This window comes from Chiloscyllium punctatum, chromosome 50, assembly GCF_047496795.1.
Source record: "Chiloscyllium punctatum isolate Juve2018m chromosome 50, sChiPun1.3, whole genome shotgun sequence".
Taxonomy (NCBI): Eukaryota; Metazoa; Chordata; class Chondrichthyes; order Orectolobiformes; family Hemiscylliidae; genus Chiloscyllium; species Chiloscyllium punctatum.
In genome coordinates, this window is record NC_092788.1 from 33,872,496 (window position 1) to 33,881,794 (window position 9,299).

At 53.7% G+C, this 9,299-nt stretch overlaps 1 long non-coding RNA gene across 2 annotated transcripts in view; it reads left to right on the forward strand.

Annotated features, from left to right (window-relative positions):
* Nucleotides 1–2,664: 2,664 nt before the first annotated feature.
* Nucleotides 2,665–9,299, forward strand: part of LOC140470104 (uncharacterized) — a 12,953-nt gene continuing 6,318 nt past the window's right edge. For both annotated transcript variants that reach the window (XR_011956370.1, XR_011956369.1), the window contains exon 1: nucleotides 2,665–2,759. This is a non-coding gene — a long non-coding RNA (uncharacterized lncRNA). The remainder of the gene's footprint in view (nucleotides 2,760–9,299) is intronic.

A 9,299-nucleotide genomic window follows, 5' to 3' on the forward strand; every position in this document is an offset into this window, starting at 1 on the left:
TACAGAGTAAAGCTCTCTCTACACTGTCCCCCACTCCCAGGGACAGGGGGTTAGATACAGAGTAAAGCTCTCTCTACACTGTCCCCCACTCCCAGGGACAGGGGGTTAGATACAGAGTAAAGCTCCCTCTACACTGTCCCACAATCCCAGGGACAGGGGGTTAGATACAGAGTAAAGCTCCCTCTACACTGTCCCCCCACTCCCAGGGACAGGGGGTTAGATACAGAGTAAAGCTCTCTCTACACTGTCCGCCACTCCCAGGGAAAGGGGGGTTAGATACAAAGTAAAGCTTCCTCTACCCCCGTCCCCCACTCTCAGGGACAGGGGGTTAGATACAGAGTAAAGCTCTCTCTACACTGTCCCCCACTCCCAGGGACAGGGGGTTAGATACAGAGTAAAGCTCTCTCTACACTGTCCCCCCACTCCCAGGGACAGGGGGTTAGATACAGAGTAAAGCTCTCTCTACACTGTCCCCCACTCCCAGGGACAGGGGGTTAGATACAGAGTAAAGCTCTCTCTACACTGTCCCCCACTCCCAGGGACAGGGGGTTAGATACAGAGTAAAGCTCCCTCTACACCGATCCCCACTCCCAGGGACAGGGGGTTAGATACAGAGTAAAGCTCCCTCTACACCGATCCCCACTCCCAGGGACAGGGGGTTAGATACAGAGTAAAGCTCTCTCTACACTGTCCCCCACTCCCAGGGACAGGGGGTTAGATACAGAGTAAAGCTCTCTCTACACTGTCCCCCACTCCCAGGGACAGGGGGTTAGATACAGAGTAAAGCTCCCTCTACACTGTCCCCCCACTCCCAGGGACAGGGGGTTAGATACAGAGTAAAGCTCCCTCTACACTGTCCCCCCACTCCCAGGGACAGGGGGTTAGATACAGAGTAAAGCTCCCTCTACACTGTCCCCCCACTCCCAGGGACAGGGGGTTAGATACAGAGTAAAGCTCCCTCTACACTGTCCCCACTTCCAGGGACATGGGGTTAGATACAGAGTAAAGCTCTCTCTACACTGTCCCCACTTCCAGGGACAGGGGGGGGTTAGAGTCAGAGTAAAGCCCCCTCTACACTGTCCCCCACTCCCAGGGACGGGGGGTTAGATACAGAGTAAAGCTCCCTCTACACTGTCCCCCACTCCCAGGGACAGGGGGTTAGATACAGAGTAAAGCTCCCTCTACACCATCCCCCACTCCCAGGGACGGGGGGTTAGATACAGAGTAAAGCTCCCTCTACACTGTCCCCCACTCCCAGGGACAGGGGGTTAGATACAGAGTAAAGCTCTCTCTACACTGTCCCCCCACTCCCAGGGACGGGGGGTTAGATACAGAGTAAAGCTCCCTCTACACCGTCCCCCCACTCCCAGGGACGGGGGGTTAGATACAGAGTAAAGCTCCCTCTACACCGTCCCCCCACTCCCAGGGACAGGGGGTTAGATACAGAGTAAAGCTCCTTCTACACTGTCCCCACTTCCAGGGACATGGGGTTAGATACAGAGTAAAGCTCTCTCTACACTGTCCCCACATCCAGGGACAGGGGGGGGGTTAGAGTCAGAGTAAAGCTCCCTCTACACCGTCCCCCACTCCCAGGGACAGGGGGGTTAGATACAGAGTAAAGCTCCCTCTACACCGTCCCCCCACTCCCAGGGACGGGGGGTTAGATACAGAGTAAAGCTCCCTCTACACCGTCCCCCACTCCCAGGGACGGGGGGTTAGATACAGAGTAAAGCTCCCTCTACACTGTCCCCCACTCCCAGGGACAGGGGGTTAGATACAGAGTAAAGCTCCCTCTACACTGTCCCCCTCTCCCAGGGACAGGGGGTTAGATACAGAGTAAAGCTCCCTCTACACTGTCCCCCACTCCCAGGGACAGGGGGTTAGATACAGAGTAAAGCTCCCTCTACACTGTCCCCCACTCCCAGGGACAGGGGGTTAGATACAGAGTAAAGCTCCCTCTACACTGTTCCCCTCTCCCAGGCAACAGGGGGTTAGATACAGAGTAAAGCTCCCTCTACACCGTCCCCTCCCTGGACTGTAAACCCCCTCCTCTCCTTTGACCCGCCTCTTTCCCTGAGGATCCCTCCCCCCTTGGAGACCCACCTTACCTTCCATTGGCCGACACACCGTCAATCACAATGCTCCCCGCCCTCCAATTGGACGGTTCCCCGTCCATCATTCTGAACCAGTCCCGCCCAGTACCCGCATCCTATGGGAAGCAACCGCCCCCGTCGGAGTGGCACGCCCTCGTGCCCTATTGGCTGGCCCACGTTCAATCACTTACTACGCCCTGCTGCCATTGGACAGCGAGCCCTCCATCCAACCAGCCAGGTCCCGCCCAGAGCCGGCATCCCATTGGACGCACATGCGCCGCGTCGTAGGGACACGCCCCCCCCTTCCCTATTGGCTGTCCCGCGGTCAATCACATACGGCCTCCCGCTGCCATTGGGCGGCGAACTCTGCGTCCAACCTGACAGGTCCCGCCCGGATTCGGGATCCTATTGGACCGCCCTCGCTCGGCCGCGCGCAAGTGCCCGCCCTCCTTCCCCTATTGGCCGAGCCCCCGTCGGTCACAATCCGCCCGCCCGCGGCCATTGGGCGACATGGCCGCCGATCATCCACGCCTGACCGCCCCTGCGATCCTATTGGTCGCCTCTTCGATCCGCCCTCCTTCCCGTTCCCCACTATGATGGAGGGATTGGACGCCGACCACCACGACCTGAGGGAGCGCGATGATCTCGGCGGACACGGTGCTGAAGGTCTCCCACATTTTGTAAATGACCGGTATCAGGGTCGCCATGGTTTCTTTTAAAGTTTATTTTAATTCCCCTCCTCCGCCCGCTCGCCCTCACCTCCGTTCAAAACACAAACCGTGTCCCGCCCCCGCAACGGACAGTCTTCCCTCCACCCGCGTCCCTATTGGATATCCCCGCCGCCCATCAGGACGCGGCCGCCCGCTCCCATTGGGCGGCACGCCCCACCATCACTGGGTCCCGCCTACAGCTTCGTCCCTATTGGCGGGTGCGCGCCGTCTGTCAGGGCCCGCCTCCTGCCATACGACGCTGCGTTTGTCCCACCGCCGCCTTCCGATTGGCGATGCGCCTCAGGCTCCCGCCCTTCTCCCCAGCCCATTGGATGCGGCGCCTGTTACGCAAAATGTCACGCCTTGCCCCTTGCGCGTTCAGTGACCGCCCCTACGCTACCCAATTGGATAATGTCCCCGTCAGTGACCGCCGCTTTCCTACCTCATTGGATAGCATGCCCATCTGTGACCGCCCCCTTCCCTATCGCATTGGTTAACATTCGTCCTACCCTATTGGTCGGGCTGCCTGTCACTCACGTAGTTCCACCCATCTGTGAATTCTGATTGGTCGATCCCTTCCGACACCGCCCCTGCCCCGTTTCATTGGAGGAGGCGCCCTTCACATAATATGTCCCGCCTTCCCGTGGGCGTGTGCTTTGTCGACGACCGTCCCTGTCGCAAACCTATTGGATGGTTTGCCCGTCACTCAACATGCACCGCCTCACCCTGTGAGTTACATTTGGTCGACGCCCGTCATGAACCACCCCGTCCCATTGGACGTTCGGCATGTCAGTCAGGTTGCCCCCGAAACCGGATTGGCGGAGACCCCCAGTCCCCGCCCACATTGGCAACTCTCTGATCCTTATGGGCGGACGCAGCGTCATTCGACCGGTCCCGCCTCCACTTTGCGTTCCCATTGGTAGGCGCCGCTGTCACTTAGTGCGCGTCGCGCGTTCTGATTGGGTGGAGGCCGCTAGGACACCGCCCACTGCCCCCTCCCATTGGACAAAACAGTTCACAGCAGGACAGCTTGATTGACAGTCACAAACATTAATGTCTTATACAAATTATGCAAAATATTGATCCAATCCACATCTTAGTGAACTATTTAAGTATTTAGAATGGGTTTTGGGCGATTAATACATAATTTGCAGCCCTTTTTGAGACGTTCGGCGCAGAAACAGACCATTCGGCCCATCCTGCCCGTGCTGTCCCAGATATCCTGCACTCATCCCGTCCCATTTAGTGCCGTACGGCACGGAAACAGACCATTCGGCCCATCCTGCCCGTGCTGTCCCAGATATCCTGCACTCATTCCCGTCCCATTTAGGGCCGTACGGCACGGAAACAGACCATTCGGCCCATCCTGCCTGTGCCATCCCAGATATCCTGCACTAATCCCGTCCCATTTTGGGTCGTAGAGATGCACAGCAAGGAAAAGTACCCTTCAGCCCATCTCATCCACACTGACCCGGATATCCTACACTAATCTAGTCCCCATTTTAAGTCATTGAAGCATACAGCGCGGAAACAGACCATTCGGAAACAGACCATTCGGCCCATCCCATCTGTGCTGATCCAGATATCCTACACTAATCTAGTCCCATTTACAGTCATAGAGATGTAACAGTCCATCTCGTCCATGCTGACCCAGATATCCTACATTCATCAAGTCCCCATTTAGAGTCTTGAGAGGCACACATCACGGAAACAGACCATTCAGCCCCATTTGTCCATGCGACCCAGGTATCCTGCACTAGCCTAGTCCAATTTAGAGTCTTAGAGATGTTTAGCACAGAAGCAGAGCCATTGATCCATCTGTGCCGACCAGGTATCCTAACCTAACCTAGTGCCATTTGCCAGCACTTGGCCATCTCCCTCTCAACCCTTCCTATCCATGTCCCCTATCCCGATGCCTTTTTTAAAAAATAGGTTTCTTTCTTGAAAAAACGAAAATTTTAAAGATTTCTTTTACAAAATCACAAAAATAATACAAACAAGTATATTCCACAATGTGATAACAGCACCAATATCAAATTAAATGAAAAATAAAGAAAACAACTCCCTCCAACTAACTACTAGTCTATTCTACAAACAACCAAGTAGAGTGGCAGAGTGGTTAGCACCGCAACCTCACAGCGCCAGAGACCAGGGTTCAATTCCCACCTCAGGCAACTGTCTGTGCGGAGTTTGTACGTTCTCCCCGTGTCTGCGTGGGTTTCCTCCCACAGTCCATAGATGTACAGGTTAGGGTGGATTGGCCGTGCTAAATTGTCCCATAGTGCCCAGGGATGTGCGGGTTAGGGTGGGTTGGCCGTGCTAAATTGTCCCGTAGTGCCCAGGGATGTACAGGTTAGGGTGGATTGGCCGTGCTAATTGTCCCCGTAGTGCCCAGGGATGTACAGGTTAGGGTGGATTGGCCGTGCTAAATTGTCCCCGTAGTGCCCAGGGATGTGCAGGTTAGGGTGGATTGGCCGTGCTAAATTGTCCCGTAGTGCCCAGGGATGTACAGGTTAGGGTGGGTTGGCCGTGCTAAATTGTCCCTGTAGTGCCCAGGGATGTACAGGTTAGGGTGGATTGACCGTGCTAAATTGTCCCCGTAGTGCCTAGGGATGTACAGGTTAGGGTGGATTGGCCGTGCTAAATTGTCCCCGTAGTGCCCAGGGATGTACAGGTTAGGGTGGATTGGCCGTGCTAAATTGTCCCCGTAGTGCCCAGGGATGTACAGATTAGGGTGGATTGGCCGTGCTAAGTTGTCCCCATAGTGCCCAGGGATGTGCAGGTTAGGGTGGATTGGCCGTGCTAAATTGTCCCCGTAGTGCCCAGGGATGTGCAGGTTCGGGTGGATTGGCCGTGCTAAATTGTCCCATAGTGCCCAGGGATGTACAGGTTAGGGTGGGTTGGCCGTGCTAAATTGTCCCCATAGTGCCCGGGGATGTACAGGTTAGGGTGGGTGGCCGTGCTAAATTGTCCTGTATTGCCCAGGGATGTGCAGGTTAGGGTGGATTGGCCGTGCTAAATTGTCCCATAGTGCCAGGGATGTACAGGTTAGGGTGGGTTGGCCGTGCTAAATTGTCCCCGTAGTGCCCAGGGATGTGCAGGTTAGGGTGGATTGGCCCGTGCTAAATTGTCCCCGTAGTGCCCAGGGATGTGCAGGTTAGGGTGGATTGGCCCGTGCTAAATTGTCCCCGTAGTGCCCAGGGATGTGCAGGTTAGGGTGGATTGGCCGTGCTAAATTGTCCCATAGTGCCCAGGGATGTGCAGGTTAGGGTGGATTGGCCCGTGCTAAATTGTCCCCCGTAGTGCCCAGGGATGTGCAGGTTAGGGTGGATTGGCCCGTGCTAAATTGTCCCTGTAGTGCCCAGGGATGTGCAGGTTAGGGTGGATTGGCCATGCTAAATTGTCCCCGTAGTGCCCAGGGATGTGCAGGTTAGGGTGGATTGGCCCGTGCTAAATTGTCCCCGTAGTGCCAAGGGATGTGCAGGTTAGGGTGGATTGGCCCGTGCTAAATTGTCCCATAGTGCCCAGGGATGTGCAGGTTAGGGTGGATTGGCCCGTGCTAAATTGTCCCCGTAGTGCCCAGGGATGTACAGGTTAGGGTGGATTGGCCGTGCTAAATTGTTAGGTGTAGGGGAATGAGTGGGTTACTCTTCGGCGGGTCGGTGTGGACTTGTTGGGCCGAAGGGCCTGTTTCCACACTGTAAGTAATCTAATCTAAAACCATAAAATACGATATCATACATTACTAACAATAAAGTAATTAAATAACTAGATACATGCTCAAAATAGATTTACACCAAGTTGTAATAAAACCCGTATTTACATGGGATCCCTCCTCCGAAACCAGCCAGGACCATTACCACAGCTAAACAAAACTCTTGGACATTATGGCTGAAATCTCTGTGTTGGTATAGTTTAATGCCTTTTAAATGTTGCCCTTGTACCAGCCTGGTGGTGGAAGCAGAGTCATTCGGGACCTTTAAGCGACGGCTGGTCATGCACGTGGACATCCGTGAATTGAGGGGGGTGTAGGTTAGATTATTATATTTTATATTAGGACTAATCCTTGGCACAGCGTCGTGGGCTGAAGGGCCTGTTCTGTGCTGTATCTTTCAATGTTGTATATTCTACACCCCAGGGGGAAAAGACCTTGTCTATTTACCCTATCCACACCCCCCCCATGATTTTATAACCCTCTAGTTCTGGGCTCCCCCCACCCCAGGGGGAAAAGACCTTGTCTATTTACCCTATCCATGCCCCCCCCCCCCATGATTTTATAACCCTCTATAAGGTCACCCCTCAGCCTCCGACGCTCCAGGGAAAACAGCCCCCGCCTATCCAGCCTCTCCCTGTCGCTCCAACCCTCCGACATCCTTTCCTGAACCCACTCCTCAAGGTTCAAAACAGCCAGGATTGAATGCAGTGTTCCAAATGCAGCATCAATTCACCCTCATTCCCCCACCGTGTCACCGATTGGCTGGCCATCTGCACCTAACCAATCACCACCTGGCTCGGCCCTCCTCCACCAATCGATTGGTGCGTGTGTGTCTGTGCATGTGTCTGCGTGTGTGTGTGTGGGTTTGAGTGTGTGTGTGTCTGTCTGAGTATGTCTGTGTGTGAGTGAGTATCTGTGTGTGTCTATGTGTGAGTGTTTGTGTGTTTGTGACTGTGTGTGTCTGAGAGTGTAGGTGAGAATGTGTGTCTGTGTGTGTGTGAATTTGTGTCTGTCTGTGAGTGTATGTGAGAGTGTGCCTGCATGTATGTGTGTGTGTGTCTGTCTGTGTGTATGTCTGTGTGTGTGCGTGTCTGTGTCTGTGAGTGTGTCTGTGCGTGTCTGTGTATGTGAGTGTCTGTGAGTGTGTCTGTGAATGTGTGTGTGTCTGAGTTTGTCTGTGTGTGTGTGTCTGTGTGTATGTCTCTGTGTGTATGTGTGTGTGTGTGTATGTGTCTGTTTCGGTGTGTGTGGATGTGGGTGTGACTGTGTGTGTCTGTGTGTGTGTCTGTGTGTGTTTGTGTGAGAGTGTGTGTGTGAGTGTGAATGTTTGTGAGTGTGAGTGAGTGTGTGTGAGTGTGTGCGTGTGTGAGTGTGTGTGCGTGTGTGAGTGTGTGTGCATGTGTGTGAGTGTGTGTGCGTGAGTGTGTGTGTGTGAGTGTGTGTGTGTGTAAGTGTGAGTGTGTGAGTGTGAGTCTGTGTGTGTGTGTGAGTGTGTGAGTGTATATGTGTGTGCGTGCATGCGTGTGTGAGTGAGTGTGTGTCTGTGTGTGAGTGTGTGTGAGTGTGTATGTGTGGGTGTGAGTGTGTGCATGTGTGTGAGTGTGTGTGCGTGAGTGTGTGTGTGAGTGTGAGTGTGTGAGTGTGAGTCTGTGTGTGTGTGTGTGAGTGTGTGAGTGTATATGTGTGTGCGTGCATGTGTGAGTGAGTGTGTGTCTGTGAGTGTGTGTGTGAGTGTCTGTGTGTGTGTGTGTGAGTGTGTGAGTGTGAGTGTCTGTGTGTGAGAGTGTGTGTGAGTGTGTGAGTGTGTATGTGTGGGTGTGAGTGTGTATGTGTGTGTGTGTGTGAGTGAGTGTGTGTGTCTGTGTGTGAGAGTGTGTGTGAGAGTGTGAGTGTGTGTGTGAGAGTGTGTGTGTGTGAGAGTGTGTGTGTGTGTGAGTGTGTATGTGTGTGTGTGTATGTCTGTGTGTGAGTGTGTGTGAGTGTGTGTGTGTGAGTGTGTATGTGTGTGTGTGTGTGTCTGTGTGTGTGTGTGGGTGTGAGTGTGTGGGTGTGAGTGTGTGAGTGTGTGTGTGTGTCTGTGAGTGAGTGTGTGTGTGTGAGTGTGTATGTGTGTGAGTGTGTGAGTGTATATGTGTGTGCGTGCATGTGTGAGTGAGTGTGTGTCTGTGTGTGAGTGTGTGTGTGAGTGTCTGTGTGTGTGTGTGTGTGTGTGAGTGTGTATGTGTGGGTGTGAGTGTGTGTGTCTGTGTGTGAGAGTGTGTGTGAGAGTGTGAGTGTGTGTGAGAGTGAGTGTGTGTGAGTGTGTGAGTGTGTATGTGTGGGTGTGAGTGTGTATGTGTGTGTGTGTGTGAGTGTGTGAGTGAGTGTCTGTGTGTGTGTGTGAGTGTGTGTGTCTGTGTGTGAGAGTGTGTGTGAGAGTGTGAGTGTGTGTGTGAGAGTGTGTGTGTGTGAGTGTGTATGTGTGTGTGTCTGTGTGTGTGAGTGTGTGTGTGTGTGAGTGTGTATGTGTGTGTGTGTGAGTGTGTGGGTGTGAGTGTGTATGTGTGTGTGTGTGAGTGTGTGAGTGTGTGAGTGTATATGTGTGTGCGTGCATGTGTGAGTGAGTGTGTGTCTGTGTGTGAGTGTGTGTGTGAGTGTCTGTGTGTGTGTGTGTGTGAGTGTGTATGTGTGGGTGTGAGTGTGTGTGAGAGTGTGAGTGTGTGTGTCTGTGTGTGAGAGTGTGTGTGAGAGTGTGAGTGTGTGTGTGTGTATGTGTGGGTGTGAGTGTGTATGTGTGTGTGT